This window comes from Taudactylus pleione, unplaced genomic scaffold, assembly GCF_031769625.1.
Source record: "Taudactylus pleione unplaced genomic scaffold, aTauple2 ptg000465l, whole genome shotgun sequence".
Lineage (NCBI taxonomy): Eukaryota > Metazoa > Chordata > Amphibia > Anura > Myobatrachidae > Taudactylus > Taudactylus pleione.
In genome coordinates, this window is record NW_028284867.1 from 3137325 (window position 1) to 3157454 (window position 20130).

At 47.7% G+C, this 20130-nt stretch overlaps 1 protein-coding gene across 2 annotated transcripts in view; it reads right to left on the minus strand.

Annotated features, from left to right (window-relative positions):
- CHRM2 (cholinergic receptor muscarinic 2) overlaps positions 1-20130 on the minus strand; it is a 192258-nt gene that overhangs the window by 142804 nt on the left and 29324 nt on the right. The window contains exon 1 of one of the 2 annotated variants that reach the window (XM_088448768.1): positions 19970-20036. The exons of the other annotated variant lie outside the window; for it this stretch is intronic. The gene's annotated coding sequence lies outside the window, so the exon portion shown is untranslated. Of the gene's footprint in view, positions 1-19969; positions 20037-20130 lie in introns of those variants that run through there. 2 annotated transcript variants of the gene reach the window in all.

A 20130-nucleotide genomic window follows, 5' to 3' on the forward strand; every position in this document is an offset into this window, starting at 1 on the left:
TAGCCGCACCTGCATCCTTAAAGCAGCAGCGACAAGCGTGCGTCTGTCTGTTAAAGGGTGGTGTAACCCTCAAAGTGCTCCAAAAAATAAAAAACTATTTTTTTTATGTGTTTGTGAGTTGTGTGCGATGTAGCCACACGTGCATCGACACAGTAGCAGCGCCAAGCGTGCGCCTGTGTCATAAGTCAAGGGCCGGTTTGGACATCTGGTCCGGACTGAAGGACGTGCCAACAATTTCTGACAAGTCTACTGTCACTGCATATGATACTGTCCTCAAAGCAGCAGCAACAAGCGTGCGGCTGTCTGTTAAAGGGTGGTGTAACCCTCAAAGTGCGCTCCACAAACAATAAAAATATTCTTCTTTTTTTTTCTGTCTTTGTGAAATGTGTGGGCTGTAGCCGCACCTGCATCCTTAAAGCGGCAGTGACGTGCGTCTGTCTGTTAAAGGGTGGTGTAATCCTCAAAGCGGGCTCCACAAACAATAAAAAAATTCTTATTTTTTTTTCTGCCTTTGTGAAATGTGTGGGCTGTAGCCGCACCTGCATCCTTAAAGCAGCAGCGACAAGCGTGCGTCTGTCTGTTAAAGGGTGGTGTAACCCCCAAAGTGTGCTCCAACCCGGGCCTGAGGTTCCCCATTACTTTTGTAGGTGGATGGTGTTTCTTTATTTTTCATTACTTTGAAGCAGTGCAAAATCAGTGTGAAAGATGGTCTCCTTACTAACAGAAATAGTCTGGACATATTGTTGGGTGTAATGTAATGGCGAGGCATGGCGAGGGATGACACTGCAAGTTTGAACAAGCTGTAGATAGAACATCATACTTTCCATTTTTTTTAAGGTTTTTAGAGCTAGGTTTTTTTATTGGCGGTTTTGTAAAACCATAATTTTTGGGGTGATTTTTTTTTTTTCTCTTCGGTTTGAAAAATACATAATTTACTAAGGCCCAAATTCCAGGAAAATTGCTGAAAATGTATTATATTTTCTCACTACTGTACCCCCTTTTAGTTTTAGTTACCGTCTAATAATTGGGAAATATTTATTTTCCTGATTTTCAATCCATCACACTTTGTACTCCACAGCAGAAACCAGGATTATACTAAACAATGCATTTTATACTCGTACTATAAAAATTAAGTTTTAACGTATTTACGTTTATTTGTCCTTTTATCCAGTTGTATTAAAAAAAACAACACATGTATACGATGAGCTATTATTTTCCCGATTCTTTTTTTTTTTTTTTAATATCCCTTTTACAGTTTATCTTATTTATGGGAAACTATTTGCCCAGGATCATGATGGTACAAATACCACTACAATCTTCTTATTGCCGTCGTCATCTCAGGATGATCATAGCGGGGAATACTGACAGAAAAAAAACAAAAAACCATTTCTCCCTATTTTTTTATTCATAACACGGACATTTTTATTTTTTAACTATTTTTAGATTTTGTTCCTCCCTAAAATTTAAACGCAAAACTTCTAGTTCCACTGCACATGTGAGAACTGACAAAGCCGGGTCACGCATCGCAGATTCACCGAAGGCAGGCTGGCGAAGCGCTATTCTTACCGCTGCCAGCCGGCGTCCCCGGACAGCTGAATTTATCATGGTGGTAAGAGAGGTTTTCTATAGCTGCGATAAGCCAGTCCCCTAACTTGATTATTTTGTGTCTGCCGTGGAGAGGTTAGAAATTAATACTTTAATCTCCAGATTGTTACTGGAAAATCTAGTTCTGCAGATCTCAGTTGATGTTGAACATTTAAAGGAAGATATTGTATGTCTCTTTTTCCATAACAAGGTAAATCTATTTGGATATGGAAAACTGCTGCACATGCTAAAAAAAAGGTATTATAATAACCCACAACATGTAATTATTATATGGCTTTTTTCAGCTTCCAAACTCTTTGGGGCCCAGTTATAAATTATCGGGTCCAAGACTTAATAATTATCGCTACTATTCGCGGCAATAAAAAAATTAAGATTCACTGGGGTGTATTAATAAACACAGGCGGAAACATGACCTCCAAAAGGAAAGGAGCCTATCCCTGCAATGTGTAAGAATGAAATGATTTTTAATGCAATAATTATTATAATAATTATTAATAATTTAATTTCTGTATCAGGACCACGCAGCTCTACTGAGCATGTGCGGCAGCCATTGCCTACGGAACCCTCTCCTGGTAATTTCTGCGGTAAGTAGCTCATAGGCTAAAGCGACTAATGCCATCTGAAGATGGCGTTAGCTGCCCGAGCTTGGTAAATCCGACACCCTAGTAGGCTGCAAAGAAATGTATGGGTCCATTTTGTTTCTGAGATATCTACTAGACAGTGGCGTATCTATAATGTGTCCAGGTCCAGGGGGGGCCTGCACCGCACACCCTGCACCCATATTAGTTTAAACCTACCTGTCCGTGGTCCCGCGTCGGGTGTCAGCGCTGCTCAGAACACGGGAAAATGGCCGCCGCTGCCATTTTTCCGGTGTTCTGCGTAGTAGACTCCGGGCACACTCTAGTGCCCGGAGTCTACTAATGTTCCGGTGCCTGGCCAGCCGCGTCAGTCGGCTGCCGGCCATCGGGGAGAGAGGAGGAGGCACACGGGCCCCTTCCTCTCTTAAGGCGCCCCTGCTACTAGAGTTCCTCGTTCTTACATCCAGGGGTTCCTTAATATTTGCGGCTACCCTTCAAGGACAGGTGTTTTCTGGGGATATCTCGCAAACATTATTTGATAAATAGGCCTCTAGGGGAATAGCTGATCGCTCTCTAGTGGTTCGTCATGTCTTTATATTGCAGTTATAATACATTCGTTCTATACAGTCCTCGCCTGTGGGCACCTACAGGGCATACTGTACAATGTACAACTAGACTTACACTAAGTAGTTTTGTATTATGCATAAAGGTGAGACCCTCGTCGCTTGTTCACGGCAACCTCTTCCACCTCCGCCCACACGACGGCCCCCCTGCCCCTTCCAGGGGCCAGCCATGACTAAGTGTCTCTCCACCTCCCCACCCAAGGAGAACTCACTCTGTGGATTGAGCGGTGACTTTTCTGTCATGGAGAACAGCTGGAGAAATTGCTCTGGTTCGGAGTCCCCCATGTTCTCCGCTCTTTATCGCCATGGAAACGGGACCGGAATAGATTATCATTCTCCATATAGGTCACAATTATCAGGAGGAAGTTTGGTACTTGGGAGGGGGTGATATTAGGAGGGCTGGCAGGTATCTAAGCCATCAGGAGCCACGTTCCACATCATCGTGATGTTCAAATGGAATAATGTAAAGCGCTGGGAAACTCGGAGAGAGACTGAATCTGCTTCCGGATCCCTCTGGGGACCTCATCCAGCCTGGAGGGCTGATGCGAGGATGAGAAAGTCTCTGGCTTCATTGTTTATCAACCGTAACGTTTTGTGAGACAAAATGGTCCAGATGGTGACCTAAGCATTTGCCAAAAACTTGTGTCTGTGAAAGTGATTTACTAAAATGTCAAGTTGAAGTGACCTCGACGCAGAAGCTCCTCAGTTACTGTTGTATCCTTGTGTTTCCTATTAAGTAAGGATTCTAAGCACTTTACTGGATATTCTCCTAAAAGTGGATCTGTCATCAGCTGTGGAACGTCCCAGGGTGGAGGGTGTGCAGCCGCTACGAGACCAGAGGCCCTCTAAGGCCCACAAAAGTACAAGCAGTGATCCCCAAGGCCTCCACTCTGCGCGAAGACCAAATGCTAAGAAAAGGTTCTTTCTCTGTTCCTCTCTCTGCGGAGTGGGGGGCCCGGGTGGCTACAATGAGCCCCTATCTAGGCTTTGCTATATGGCACGGCAGTGCACAGTTCTGCCCTTGTCTGCCATCCTCACATAAACAGACACAGTTGTCTTCAAAAGCACAATTGCCTAATTTTGTTGATGTTTGTATCTTGTTTGAGGCTCGCACTGCACATGGACAGAATGTGAGCGGCTGCAATACAAATACGCACTGGCAGACCAGTACACACCTAACCTAAAGAAATTCTTATAATCGAAGAGACTGAATGGGGGAAAGACGGGTTCTCCTAACACGGGCAAAGTACAGTAAGGGCACATGAGGCTAATTAGTACCCGCCTCCCTCTCTGCTCCCTTGCTTGTGATTGGCTGTTTGCGAATGCTCCCTGGCACTGATTTAGTGCTTTCTTTGACATTGGGGAACATGTTATACTTTTGTGAGCATATTTAAGGTCATTTATTTAATTTTTTTTTTCCTTTCAAGCAACCGTATGTTTTTGCAGTTTTAGAGAAGTTTACGAACTTTAATAGCGAATGCGTTTGTTGCACGTGAGTTTTACAGCGTGAGTGCAAATGGCATGTACATTAAGTCACAGTGAAGTCTGACCAGCGTAAGCCAAATGCAAATGCCAGTACTGCTTATGGCAGAGGTTCCCAAACTTTTTTGAATCACGGCACCCTAGAGTATCAGCATTGTTTTCACGGCACCCCTAAGCCAAAAGTTTATTATTGAGAAATGCAGAAAAAGTTTAGTAAAGTGAAGTAAATTGTGCTTACCTGTCTTCCTTAGGTTCATTTACTGTATGTGGTGGGTGACAGGTGTGTGCTTCTGTTTGTCCACATATTTACATTACATTGACCCTAAATTATTTGATTTGGTGCTGGACCACCAACCTGGGGCACCCCTGCAAGTGTCCCGAGGCACCTCAGGGTGCCACGGCGCACAGTTTGGGAACCAATGGCTTATGGACTGCATCTCAAGCTCTGCTTGTTGGCAGAAAATCTGCAGGTTTTGGTGCACTTTTTCTTTTTTTCATCAAATAATTTACGCCATTCTGCTACCAGGTCTGTATCTGCGTTGCAATATCAAGAAATAAATGAATAACAAGTGTGATTTCTCGATTGCGTTGATGTCTGTTTTGCAGCGTTTGCTATTCAGTACAGAACCAATATAGCACTAAATGCTTTCGGTCACGACTTTTAAAAATGGCTACAGACGGGGAGTGTGAGGAGGACGAATCAGAAGTCACGATGTCGCCACTCATTGCTCCTTCCGTTATCACACCCCATCCTGTCAAAGTGGCGAAATCCCCTAGATTTTAGTCTCTCTGTGAAAATAACCATAGAGCCCTGGGAGAAATGGCTGCACTGAGCAGTGTTTGACGAGAAGGCAGAGAGATAATGCTCTAGGTCTAGGTTGTAGTGCATCATTAATGGTCGAAAAGTCAGGTCCTACAAAACCATATCTTGCTTTGCCACTGGGGTACAAAGTAAGGATCAAAGCCGGCCCAGACGAAATCCTCTCATCCACAAGTGGAAAACTATCCCACACAGACACCACCATTTTGTACCACTTTATCCATTTTACATGGATCCTAGTCTACTCTACACACCTCTTGACATTCCCATAGACATTTTGGACACATCCATCATCTGCCCAGTTACTCTCCCGCAGAATGTGACTGTTGCTATGTAGTGAAAAGTATAATCGCTACCTGCTGTCTGTTAACTGTGTGTTATTGTGCATTGCTCATCAGTCAATTGAACATCACATGCCTGAGTAAATATTATTCACCAAACTTAAAGGTCAGGATGTCTAGACTCCAGGTGCAAGACTTGTTTACTTGGCTCTATAAAAGTATCTGCATGTGCACAAGCCTGATACTGTGTTATTGGAGCATCACAGTGCTGTACAGTACTTAGCACAAGAGGGAATGATACCTTTATCGTACTGACTGCTGTTTGTCTTGTATCACCTGTATCCTGCTATCTTCAATAAAAACTACTCTGGTTTGGAATCAACGTGTGGACTAACCTTGCTCACATCCACTATGCATCTACCAATTTGTAGGCATCTCCCAATAGAAATCACACCCACAAATCGGTAGTCTCTGCTGCTTTTCAACTACAAAGATCAGTGAAAAACCAGGGAAATATATGGTTCTGTGCCACACTCAGGGCCGGCGCTACCATTATTCAACTTTAGGCACCTGCCTAAGGGCGCTGGTCACTGGAGGGGAGCCGTTGAGTCTACTAAACAAAAAGAAAGATGTCTCTGAAAGAGAGACATCCTTCTTTTACACTGCAATGGTAGTGTTCACTCTAGGTCCGGCGGGAGGCAGGGCGCCGGACCCAGAGTTAGGGCACTTTCGCGCGCGCGCGAAAAGGACATGGCCAAAGAAAAGGGGGCGTGTCTGTATGACGTGTCCCCTTTTCGTCACTCCTGGGGGCGTGCCCGGCACTAACGGACATGCCGGTCAGCCCCCAAGCTCTGCGGTCATTGTGAATTGATGCCGGGTGCATGCGCCCGGCGTCCATTCACTGGCTGTGACTGCTGCGCCACCGTTTTGACCACCCGCGGAACACAGTATCCCGCGGGTGGAGGCAGAACCCGCAGGCTGTCTCAGCGGGCCGCCGCGCTGGAGGGCAGGGCGCGTTCTGCCCTTCAGAAATAGGGCAGGGCGCGTTCTGCACTTCAAAAATCGGGCAGGGTGCTTCGCCCCGCTAAAACAGCCTAGCGAGAACACTATGTACAGTATGTATATAGGTCTGAGTCTATGCATGTATGTATGTGTGTGTGTATATAGCTGCATACCTCCCAACATTCTGAGTTCCAGACCCGGGACCTCCGCTCGCCGAAGGCACGCGCACCCGAAAAGGGGTCGTGGAATGATCATAAAGGGGCGTGGTCTGATGACACCCCCCCGTTTACCTCACTAATGAGGCGTGCCCAGCATCTCCGAGATGCTGGGCTGCCCCCGGGCTTCCCCCCGTACAGTAAATAGATGCTGTGCATACACGCTGCTCTGCTAAGCAGAGCAGTGGTGTATGCTTCCCCCAACTTCCCCCCCACTGCGGGACACCGAGGCCCGCGGGTGGGACAGCGGGACAGTCCCAGAAAAACAGGACTGTCCCGCTGAATGCAGGACAGTTGGGAGGTATGTAGGTGTGTGTCCCTGTGTATGTATGTGTGGATATAGGTGTGTGTGTATGTATGTGTGTATATAGGTGTGTGTCCCTGTGTATGTATATATGTATGTGTGTATATAGGTGTGTGTGTGTGTATAGGTGTGAGTCTATGTATCTATGTGTATGTATGTGTGTATAACTGTATATATAGGTGTAAATCTGTGTGTGTGTGTGTGTGTGTATATAGGTGTGAGTCTGTGTATGTATGTGTGTGTATATATAGGTGTAAATCTGTGTGTGTGTGTATATAGGTGTGAGTCTGTGTATGTGTGTGTGTATATATAGGTGTAAATCTGTGTATGTGTGTGTGTGTATATAGGTGTGAGTCTGTGTATGTAGGAGTGTGTGTATATATAGGAGTCTGTGTGTGTATGTATGTATGTATGTATGGAATGGGATTGAAATACCGGCGGCTGTTTAGCCAAATCCCAACTGCGAAATCCCGAAGACTTGAAGATACCGACAGGGAAGGGAAGTACCCTAACCCTGCCTTAGTGGTACCTAACCCTAAAACTCCCGGGGTGGTGCCTAAACCTAACCCCCCCCCTCCCCACACCCTAAACCTAACCCTCCTGGGGGGGTGCCTTTCCCTAACCTTCCCCCAGTGGTGCCTAACCCCACCCCTAACCTTCCCTGGGGGGGTCCTAACCCTAAGTCCCCCAGGACATGACTAAACTTAACCCCCCCCAACGCGATTGCTGCGGGGAGCACGGGTGGTAAGGTCAATCTTTGCCTAGGGTGCCCAGACACCTTGCACCGGCCACACTGGCCTATTTCCATCAACTAACCTTCTTTCCGTTCAATCGCCTAAATGAAAATGAGTCACACATACACAAACATACATCTACGGTACGTAGAACATGATTTCATTTGAACTCAATGTTTTGAGCTTGTACTGGACCTGTTACATCTCTGATGTGCTTACAATGCTACACTGGCAGGATCCATCTTTTGCAGCTGCTAAAATGCCACTGGCATTAAGAAATTGCTGACAGAGCGAAGCCAAGTAAATCCTATGGCATGATATATATATGTGACAGGCGATTGATACTGAACCTTCCACTGCTTTATATAATAACAATCAAAGGGAACCAAGATGATGGCCCTCATTCAGAGCCACTCGCTAGCGGCAGTACGCTCGTTCCGGTTTTTAGTACGCATGCGCGAACCAGTCAGTGCGGCCAAAAATCATTTGTACGCAATATAGCGAGTGCCTGCTATTTTGAGTGACAGAATGAGGCGTATGTGGGTGGTAACAGGGGAAGGTGCTTGAAAACGGGGAGTGGAGATCCGAACGCAGGCGTGCCAAAAGGTCAAAACGGGCGTTTTATGGGTGTGCATAATTAATACAGCAGCGTCATTGACCACGTCACTTGGTTTTTTTGAACTCAGAACTGCTCGCAAAATAGCGGTTGAAAAAACCAACCACAAGAATAGCGAGCAGTTCATATCCTGTTCGATGTACTCGATTAATCTAATAAATAGCGGACATGACGTATGGTGCGAGCGGCCAGGGGGCGTTTTTATCAAATAAACGAGCGTATGTTTCGCTCGCTCGTTCAGACTTAGAGGTGTGAACAGACCGCAATGTGCGAACGGATCATTTGCATAGCCACCCCTTGTTTTTGAACGAACGAACGCAAATAGCGAACGGCTCTGAATGAGGGCCGATGTCCCTTGTGTTCTCTCTTCTGATTAATCTTCGTTGCAGCGCAGTGTTTCATATGTTGTCATTGTATTGATATCTCAGCTGGCTGCATCGTCTCCGTCTCTGAGCTTATTACTATATTGATGCGCTATGAAGCAGTTATCGCTAGCAGAAGCAATTTACTGCACATCACAAGATATTAACATGGAACTTGACCATCGGTGAGATGTAATGGTGCATAAAATAGCATTACCTGTTAGAGCAGGAATGTGCTTAAATGAAAACTGGAATAATTGGAGCTACCCGCGGCACTTATACGAAACGTCACGCTGTTTTATACAAAGAGGAAATGAAGGGCGTAAGCAGTATGTTTATTTGTCCGTGTAAGGGGTGAGCACCTGATTCCCGAGCGGGGGAAGGGGGGTGCCGAATATGGAAGGTAGAACAAAATGACTCATTGTCAGTGGAGGGATAGCAATCTTATTGTCAAAAGCTACATTGTACTCTCGATATATATGCAAAGCGTTTGTATATTGGGCAGCACCCAGAGCTGGATTAAGAAGGGGTGCATGGGGGCACGGTGCCCCGGGCCCCCCTTTGCCAGGCCTACCCTCCCCTTCCCTCCAGCCAGAGCACACTGCTGTACTTTGCAGTCCCATGCATGTTCTAAGATCCAGACGAGCGGGGGCGGGATGGATGCTCAGTGGGGGCGGGCCGAATGCTCAGTGGGGGCGGGCCGGATGCTCAGTGGGGGCGGGCCGGATGGCAAGTGGGGGCAGTGCTGACAAGATGGGGAAGGCCGGAGAAGGCACTGGGCCCCCCAAAGGCTTAATCTGGCACAGGCAGCACAGTGGCACACCCATTAGTCAGCATTGCCACCTCACAGCACTTATAGTCATAGTTTCAATTGTTGACCAAGAGCCTGATTCAGAGGCGCATGCTATTTGCGTGCGCTCGCTCTGAATCGGGGCATCCCTATTTTTTTAATTCCGGCCTCCAGGCCGCTCGCACAGTTGTGGGTCATCACCCACAGCTTGTGCGAGCGGCCTGGCGATGGCCGCGATTATTGGCATTGCGAGGAGACCTTTGTGGCAGGGTCTCAGCACTCGCAATGCCAAATGGACTTCCACTAATAGAGCCGGAAGTCCACTACTGACATCACGAGTGATGTCAGTAGGGCCGCCCACAAACGGCAGGCGTTCCTTCGGGAACGCCTCCGTTTGTTCAGCCACCCCCCCTACCCGCCTACAAAACGGGGCGAGCAACATCGACAACCGTCCCGTTTTGCTGCGTGCTCCGGAGCGAGTGAAGGTTTCACTTGCTGCGGGGCGCACGCACTCGCGTTGCGCACGGTGCACGTGCGCACTGGGCCACCATCGACCCGCTTGCGAGCGCTATGTGTTTGCGAGCGGGTCTGCATCAGGCCGTAAGTCTTTATCTATGTGTATGTGCTCCCCGTGTTAGAATGGGTTTCCTCTGGGTGCTCCAAAAAACATACTGGTAGGTTGACTGGCAGCCGATGTGTGGGCCCTTTGGTGGGCGTGCCTGCCAGACGGAGGCGTTCCCATGGGAACGCCTACCGTCTGAAGCCGGCCCCACTGACATCACTAGTGATGTCAGTGGGAGTGATTTTGGCTCTGATAGAGCCAAAATCACTCCAGGGCTTGCGGCAGTGAGACCCCTACCGCAGGGTCTCCGTCGCAAGCCCGATGGTCGAGATGGTCAAGACCATCGTGACCATCATCATGGACGCTCGCATATGCTGTGGGTGGTCACCCACAGCTATGCGAGCGTCCAGGAGGACGCTCCCTTTTCATGGAGGAGGGCCCTGATTCAGAGCGAGCGCTCTGGTCAGAGCGTTCGGCTCTGAATCAGGCCCATAATTTTATTATTTTCACACCACTCTTCAGCTTTAAATAAATAATAAATAAAGACAGGACAACTATGTCAATTGGAAAAAAAAGAGGTCACAGCCAAATTTATTAATATCGAAATAGAATTAGAATTGAGCCTGGTGGCGAAAAAAGCAGTGCTCCCCCAGTCCACAGCCCATATAAGGATTTATTTACCAAAATGGGGTGGAGTTTCCACCCCGTGCGCAAACCATCCTGGGTAGTACCACTTCCCCTTAAATAGCCCAGTGCTGGTCCCTCCGTAGGATGGAGACCTGGTCCTCCCGTAAAAGACTCGCCTCTCTCACAGGGGGAATGCTAGCCAAGCTCTGCTGCGCTAAATTGGAGCCGCCGAGAAGCACTGCCTTTCCGCCAGCTGCGCCTCGCCTGTTGGAAGAAACACATAGAAAATACATTCCAACGACAAAATATTGGTACAAACCAATTCACAAATAAATCGGGTGGGATCACCAACTGGAAAGAGGAAGTTAACCCCTTCTCCAAGCCTTCATATAGTACAGCTAATAGGCTAGCCATCTTGATTGACAACTTCAGACCACCAATTATAACTTATCAACACCAAACCAGCTCTAACTAGTATTGCTCCAATAATAAACAGTGTGCTTATATCCTCTCAAGCGTATACAAGCATTCGAGTATTTCATTCTTGGGTCATTGATGGAAAAAAACTAACCAAACTCATTTATTCAGATTGAGCTGTTCGATGGTACATCTGCCATATGCGGGAACATGCTGAAACGTACTTTTAGGATGAATCATGTTTGCTTGACCAACCACACTCAAGATAGTTTGAACAAATGACATTGAAATGGGAAATATTTTCCATGTAAACTAGTGCAAATGAAGAGGAAAGCGGCTTCCAAGACATTTATCTAGTATAGGCAGGAAAGGATATTTTTATTGAGACTATGAAAGACATTAAGGGCTGACACAGAGAACCTTATTCAGAGTCGGTCGCGAGCGCTGAGTGCTCGCAACTGACTCGATGTTGGTCCACAGGGCATGCGCACCACGGAGACGGCTCAGTCGTGCGCATGCGCGAGCCCCCGCTAACGACGGATCACCTGTCGTTAGCGTGCTCGAAGCAGACGGAGCGAGCTGTCGATGTTGATTGACAGCTCGCTCCGTTTGCTGGGCGGGCAGGGGGCGTGCCCGGCCAAACGGAGGCGTTCCTTTCGGAACGCTTGCCGTTTTGTGGGCATCCCCACTGACATCATCAGTGATGTCAGTGGGGAGCTTCCTGCTCAAACAGAGCAGGAAGCTCCCTGGGGCTTAAGGTTGACGAGACCCTACCCTACCCATCGCGACCATCTCCCTTAGCGGTCGTTAGAGCTGTGGGTGTTAACCCACAGCCTAACGACCGACATGGAGGCGGCCGTTCAGGATGCAAGCGGCCGCCCTGTTTCTGAGCGACCGCTTGCATCCTACGACCGCCTCTGAATGAGGCCCAGAGTGGGTTGCAAGTAGTGGCGTAGCAAAGGCCACTGCAGACCCCGCGGTGGCTTGGGGGTGCCAGCAGGGGGGACACGGGGGCGACCGTGAGGATTGGAACACCAAGAGGGGGAGACTCCAATCCTTACGGTTGCCAGGGAGACCAGGTACTCTGTATACCTCAGCGCTGTCTCCCCAGCCCATGTTGATCGACAGCTCGCCCCGTTTTGGAGGCGGGCAGGGGGGTGTGGCTGGCCAAACGGAGGCGCTCCCGACGGAACGCCTGGCTTTTGGGGGCGGCCCCACTGACATCACGAGTGATGACAGTGGTGAGCTTCCGGCTCTATTAAGAGCCAGAAGCTCACTGGGGCTTGCGGGAAAAAGACCCTACCGCAAGGGTCTCGTCGCAAGCCCCGATGGTCGAGACCATCGCGACCATCACCTGGCCGCTCGCATTAGCTGTGGGTGGTCACGCACAGCTATGCGAGCGGCCCGGAGGCCGCTCAAAAAAAAAAAAAAAGCCCTGATTCAGAGCGAGCGCTCTTTCAGAGCGTCCGGCTCTGAATCAGGCCCACAGTTCTGCAGGTGAGCGGTGAGAAATTCTGCACCCAAATGCTGATTCAGCCAGATGTTCCGTAGAGCGGGGCTGGAGATCCTGCTTTTCAGTGTAAAAGGGAGGTAAAGTAAAGTCCCCTTGGATTCCACCAGCTGTTCCCCGACTCTCTTCAAAGAAAGAGGAAAGCATTTCTCATGTACTGTGCACTCTCCTCTGTCTGCCTTGTGTTTTCATCTTCTGTGTATAAGCTCCAGAATCCTTTGAAGGCTAAAAATATACTGTATCCAAGCATTTAACCCAGTGATTCCCTCTCCTGAAGCTGGGTGAATTTCCCCTGTGAGTTTCTGGGTATATTCATGGCTCAGCTTAATATTCATATGAAGATATTTTAGTTTTCCTTCAGGAATGGGTACAAAAAAATGTAACAGGGATATGTGATCCTAAATTCTGTCCTCTTCTAGGCGCTCACCGCGGTGTCATCAGCTGTTGGAATATTCAGGACTTGGGGCCTGATTCAGTGTACTGTGCGCTATGCCGCTGTTTTTGTAGATGGGCAACGTCTGCGCCAAAGTCCATGACCGTAGTTGCTCGCAGAGAGTAATTATTCGCAGTTTGATTGACAGGGAGTGGTTGGGGGTGGTAACGGGGAGTGTCTGCAGTAAAAACGCAGGCACGTCACGACTGTTTTTGGGGCATATTACCACACAGCAGTTGCGTACTGGTTCCCAGCTGCGGCAGCAATTGCGCACAAATCTGAATTTAGGCCCTTGATGCGCAGATGGACGGAAATGAAGCGTATGTGCTCCCACTATGTGTACATTAAAAATGTGTATATTTGCCTGTTTGCATAATTTTACGCATTGTGCATTGTGCCCGCTCCCTATGTCTACTCTCCTCCGGAAGAAGCTCAGAGGAAATATACAGCTTATTCTGTAATGGCGGCGGGATTGGGGCTCTTTTCATCATTAGGCCCTGCCCCCCCCCGGTGGAACACTGCCGTCACTCTCATAGAATCATGTGACATTGGCCCCGCCCCCTCCCTATAAGCCTGCGATTCATGGCATTCTACTCCCTGTCCTGCCCACTTACTAAGAAGTGGGTGGGATGAGGGAGGATGGTCTATACTCTTGGGAGATAGAGGGGGAACTTTCAGCAAATTTGGGAGTCCCAGACATTTTTGGGAGAGTAGGCAAGTAGGACTTATTTTGACACTAGTCACCTCCGTCACCGAGCACTTGCACCTGTCCTATATTTATGTGCAAATGATACACCTGTAAACAAGCGTATTTACACTTACGTGCAAGCGGCATAGCCCGCAGTTCCATCGACGCACACACTGCACTTCTTTGGTCATAATGTAGTAGAAAAATGCGCACGGCTCTTCATCATCCACACTTGCGGGCGCTGAGTTCCGGATGTGTGCGCAGTACGATAACTGGCGTATTTGTCCATCTCTGCACCAGCCCCTCTGCGCTTGTAGCAGCAATTAGAATGGTGCCATTTGTACACTGTACTGCACGCAAACCTCAAAATTTTTTTTTAGTTTGAGTAAAATATAAGACAGAAAAAAAAAAATAGGCCTCATTCAGAGGTGGACGCTGCTGTTTCCCGGATTCTTTAGATGGCACCGCTGGCGTACTATTGTGCATGTCATCGACACTTGCAACAGCCTCTTTGCGAGTATACCCTGTATAACGCATGTGCCGTAGGCGTTTTATTAATTTTCTTGCAAATAATCGCTCAGTTTTGTGAACATTGCGTGTGCCGAGTCAGAATCACGCGAGAGCCAGCACCCCCCCCCCAGGTACAGTATGTCCTCCTCTGGGAAGTATAGACGTGCCGCATAGTACAAGTCTGGAACCTCCTCCGTTACCTGTGCCTCGCTGCTTCCCATCTTCGTATTGATAGCGGCGTACTGATTGGACGGTCATTGAACCTGTTTTTAATCATTTACTCATTCTTGCCAAAGTAGTAGGGGGGGCGTGGCACGGGGCATGACATTGAATTGGGGGCGGAGCGGGGGTGTGACCGCATGATCACGTTATCGCGGCCCCGCCACGCAATTCTGAGATTATCGGCACGGTGAAGCATGGTGCGGGGCCATGATAACGCGATTCAGCTGTGTGAGTGTGTATGGGGGGAGGGGGGGGGGGTCCGGGGTTATGCGGCCGGCCAGGAGACTTGCCCACTTTTCCAGGCGGCCAGGAGTGCCACACAATTTTTGGGAGCCTTACAGCCCAACCCCCCCATTTGTCTAGAAAAGAGACTGTAGTTTGGCATGCCTTATCAATTACAATGTAAGTTAATGGCATCACACGGCCCATCGCATAATGGGAAATGTGGCAAATGAAGAAATCCGGCCCCAGACAGCACAGTGCGGTCTGAAGCTCAAGTCAGAAGCCCAATCAAGTAATTCCCGTATAGAGGACTGTAAATTACAGGCTCTCTCCCGGAGGACACCGTTTTCTTTCTACTACAGTATATATTAAATAAACAGTGCTACTCTTGGTAAAAGGTTCTATTTAGGGAAATGCACAATGCTTAGATTGCACTTGAGTCTTGAAATCCCCCTCCCCCCGAAACGCCACCCGTATACTTCTCACATGCCTCTGTCGAGATGGTAGCACAGGAGTGGTGATTGCTGTGTAGTGAGAGGAACACTCAGTACACATTCCAGGAGCTGAACACCGCACAGATAATCAGGTTACCAGATCCCCTCTAATTACCTTCCCCACGTTTACAATATAGCGTAATGATAAGTATTTGCCAGCAATTAGCCAGCAATTCCTCTGCTGTGTGTAGGAAGGGCTTACAGGTGTTTTCTCCACGCTGGGAGTGATGACTGCAAAGACTGTACACACTCAATAATTGGCATCTTTTGTGCTTCAACTCCAGTGTGTTCCTTATTGTATGCAAATGACAGGAGGTAATGCAGGAACGCGTAATTAGGAACCCTGGCAGAGCCAGCCCGGGGCACAGGCCATAGAGGTGAATGGTTAGTGCACCATTGCTCCAGGGAAGCGTCCAGCAGGCACAGAGGCCCACCCCCATGTCAGGTGTCTAGTCTGACAGTGGAGCTACACCATGGCCTGATATCGAGGCATCTTATGAGGATAGAGAGCCCATGTGCAATGTCCGAGCAGATTTCCCCCACATCTTGCACCAGTGCATGTACAGCGTGGACAGAGGGCCTGATTCAGTACAGATCGCAATACTGCGTACAAACGCAGTTCAACTGAGATAGCAAGCCAAACCACCGCGAAAATTCGCAATGCAAAGTAAGCACCACATAAGGACGCCCACTATACCATACGCACATCTGTATTACTTTACATCTGTAAAACCATCGGTACAATCGAGTACCATCGGACCCATACGCACACTTGCACAAGCCCCGCCCTTACTCAGGAATTGATAGCAGACCACTCCCCGTCTCCACCCACAAATGGCACTTCCTGTCAATCACTCTGCCATGGCTCTGCGTAGCCTCTGCGATCGCAGTCCCGATCACCGTGGCCTGTTCAAGCACGCGCACTGCCATGCGTACGCATGCGCAGAACGCAACAATCGGCCGATTGCGTGCGTATTAGCAACTGCGATCCAAGCTGACTCAGGCCCAGTGTGCACAGTGCCGCAGTCTACCGTGCATGCTCTTATTTGCGTCGCCATTTTCCCGGTGACTTCTCTCTTCTTCTAAAGGTGTCAGCACCATTTTCTCAGAGATTTCCTCTCAATTGCAGGCAGTCACCGCAGAAGGTTTATTGAAAGGGGGCAGGCTCTGTGGTGTGAGCCTCCCCTTGACACCGGTGTGCACTGTACGCCCTGCACCCATTATAGATACACACTGGCCTGATATCAGCGATTATGTAGCCCCAGAACAAGCACAATGCCTGACATTGATCCAGACATAATGGTTTGGCCTGTTGTCAGACACTCCCAGAAATTATTTCAGAAGATGAGTGTTATCGGCCTGTGGGCCTGATTCAGAGCCGGACGCTATTTGCGCCCGCTCGTTCAGAAAAAGGGGCCGGATATTTAAATTGAGTGCTCGCTCTTTGCGGTCTGTTGACGCCTCTATGTCTGAACGAGTGAACGAAACATGCGCTCGCTATTTTGTAAAGACGCCCCCTGGCCTCTTGCATCCTACGTCATCTCTGCTATTTATTAGATTAATCGAGTACATCGAAAGGCGTCTGAACTGCTCGCAGTGCTTGTGGTAGTATTTTCCTTCTGCAATCATGTGAACAGTTCAGGCTAAGAGACAACCAAGTGACGTGGTCGATGACGCTGCTTTGTTAATTATGCACACCCTTAAAACGCCCGTTTTGACCGTTTGGCACGCCTGCGTTCGGTTCACCACTCCCCGTTTTCAAGCACCTTCCCCTGTTACCACCCACAAACGCCTCATCCTGTCAATCAAATTAGCAGGCATTCGCTATTTTGCGAGCGCTCGATTTCCAACCACACTGACTGGTTGGCGCATGCGCATTACGACCCATACGCATGCGCAGTTGTGCGAACATCGCTCGGAGCGAACGAGCGGCCGCTTACGAACGGCTCTGAATCAGGCCCTGTGTGTACGGCCATCTTCTGACCACAGTAATAGTTCCTGAGTCCAGTCCTTGTCCCAAAAGTAATCTTACTGCTCGGTCATAGGCCCGTATTCAATTAGCCGCATTAATTTCGCCACCGTCGGCGGAATCTACATCCCGCCTACATCGCGTGTTTTGGTCGCGGAAACTTATCGGGCGCGCCCCCGCTATTTGCACTATTTACTTCCAAAGGATGCGGTAACGGCAAGCCGCGATGTCGGAATAGGCGGAAAGTTCTGTCAGAAATGAGGAAATCAGCCTGAACCCCCCAAAAAGTTTCACTAACATTGGGGATCAAAGAAGATATCCCCGAATAGGCCTAATAAAGTTATTTGGGGTACTTAAGTTGTTTCAATAGCTTCTTATTAGCGTCTTTGCACAATTGGTGAAGAATGGCATTAAGCAGTATTTTTTGGTGAAAATAAATAGTACTGTCAAATTTGGGGTACATCAAAATGGGTGCAAGCATGTTTTAAAGTCTGTAAATGAAGTTAAAAATATTGTGAAACATCCACCTGTTGCAAGCACCTGCAATATAAAAAACACCTCAACCCTCCTTGCAGATCCCCCCCCCCCCAAAGTCTATTTCGTTACTTTTTATGTTTGTACCCCTACGTTGAACTTTTTCGCACCCATTTTCAAAGTGATTTTTTTGGGGTGTCCCTCAGTTTTTTTAAGGGATTGTTTGACGCAGTTATCCTTTGGGGGGCTGTCCCAAGGGTGCTGAGTGGTTTTCCGACGTTTGTCACGCCCCACCTTATCCTAATTAGTACATAGATGTGGGTTCCTACACTGACATTTACTCATCGAGGGTGAAATTGGGAGGGGCAATTTAAACCCACAAAGAAAGGTGGAAAACTCCTTTAAATGACCAGTTTGGTGCAATGTAATACCTATACTTTAGGTTTAGATTATTCTGAAAATCTCATATTTTATATCTAATGGGGCTTTTTGAAACCCAGCTGCAGGCAGCAGTCACCAGCAACAGTTATTAGAACTTATTACACAGTTATATATATATATTACATTCCGTTACATACTGCCATAATGACATATTCCTTTGCACTGAGGTCTGTACAAATGTCCCTCTTTCATACTCCTACGCCAGTATATTGTGTGGAATGACAGACATTATTTCTGCCTCACACTTGCACCAAATATAGCTTATTTCTAATGCGGCTCGAGGGAGTTTGACAAAGGCTTCATAAAAATGGCTTCCTTGATGTATTGATTTTACAAAGGGCAGCACATACTGTAATATAATTGTATAGAAACAGAATCTACTGTAATCTCAGAGGTTTCTTTTATACCTGATTTTTAAAGTAGTTTTTATTTTTCATAAAATGTTCGATAAAACATATGGGTGAGATGCAGGAAGGGGAGAAATGCGGTCACACCCCCAAAATACAGATGACAGCATTTCTCATATGCACCAAGCCCCGGGTGCGTTTGGTTGTGGTGGGTGACGCCATCTTTCTGAAGCCTAGGGGCTTCAATCGGGAGAGTGCTGATAGAGGGATCTCTCCCAGCATCCCCCCACGGTGCATGCATCCTTCTGCACAGGACGCCGGAGGGGCTTTTGGGTCATATACCCGGAAGTCCGGTCTTACCGACAGAACGGTCCTTTGCGGTGATCGTCATGCATCCCACCCATGGACACAAGTTTCATTTTCGAAATGTAGCTTTCATTCTCTTCATTTCAATGTCATTATCCGCATACAGCACTGGAATAGTTCCACTCAGTCATCAAATTATCATTTAAAGAGTCGTAAAGCGAGCATGATTTTATAGGGCTATAATATTCAGCAAGGCATATCTCAGACACATGATTATACATACATCGAGACTCAATACTGATTTCCTAACTATGTACTAATGAAAATCTACTTATACATAACTGGTACCTCACGTAATTCATTATTTACATCCCGGGACATTGTAGGCATGGTTATAATAATCTGCTCAGCCAGATCCCAAATCATCAGACGATATTTCAAATTGTTAGATATTGTTCACTGTGGTGAGATCAGGGTCACGAATGATGAAGAATACTTGCCTGGTATTGAAAAAGCATTTCAGGAAGATAGTGAAAGCAACATGTATGTGCATTTTGCTGCCTGCATATAAACGTGTTTGTGTGTAAAAAAAAAAAAAAAAGGCATACTTGCTGACTGTGGGCCTGATTCAGAGCCGCTCGCTAGATGAGATCGCTCGCACGATGTGTATGCAAATTGCATAGGCAGTACTGTCGCACAGAAATGCGTTAGCGCGCCCAGTACTTCTTAGAGGGCGATCACTTAGTGTATGCAGACATCCACCAGCCTGTCTTAAGACGCCCACTTGTGCACATCATGTCCAGGAAGTGTATGCGGCCATCGGTACATCGGATGCTATCGCAGCGCTTGAGGTTGACCATACCCTGCCGCAAGCACTGCGAGCACTTCAGTGTAAAAACAAGCCAGGTGATGTGTACTGTGATGCTGTCTTATAATTATACACACCTCTAAAACGCCATTGAGATGCTCAGGCACGCCTGCGTTTGCACCTCCATTCCCCCATTTTTAATGGCCGGCCCCTGTTACAAATGGCTTCTCCTGTCACTCTGCTGGGCTGTCTATGCGTAACGAGCGAATGTAGTGTGAACTTTCGCTAAGGTATGCGAACGCGCACAATGCATACACACTGCATACCATCGGCCGCAGCGTTCGTTTGCATCTTAGCGAGAGGGTCTGAATCAGGCCCTGTATGCGGCTAAACCTGATGATTTTGGGTGCAACAAGCGCAATAATTAATGGACACCCACAACAATTAAATTGCTCCGTCGGGGGCCCATTAATTACTTCCGCTAGAAAAACAATTGAATCGCTCCCCTAAGAAACTTCCAGACTCACAAATGTCCTTGTTAAGCGCGGTCTTATAATTCTCCTCAGACTTCTTTCTCCTATTTTTAGATTTCAATCGTTATGTTTTATCGGAAAAAGGCTCTTTTACTTTAAAGGACCTAAAAAAAAAAAAGAAAATCGCTTTGATGCCAATGTATATTATTTTTAAT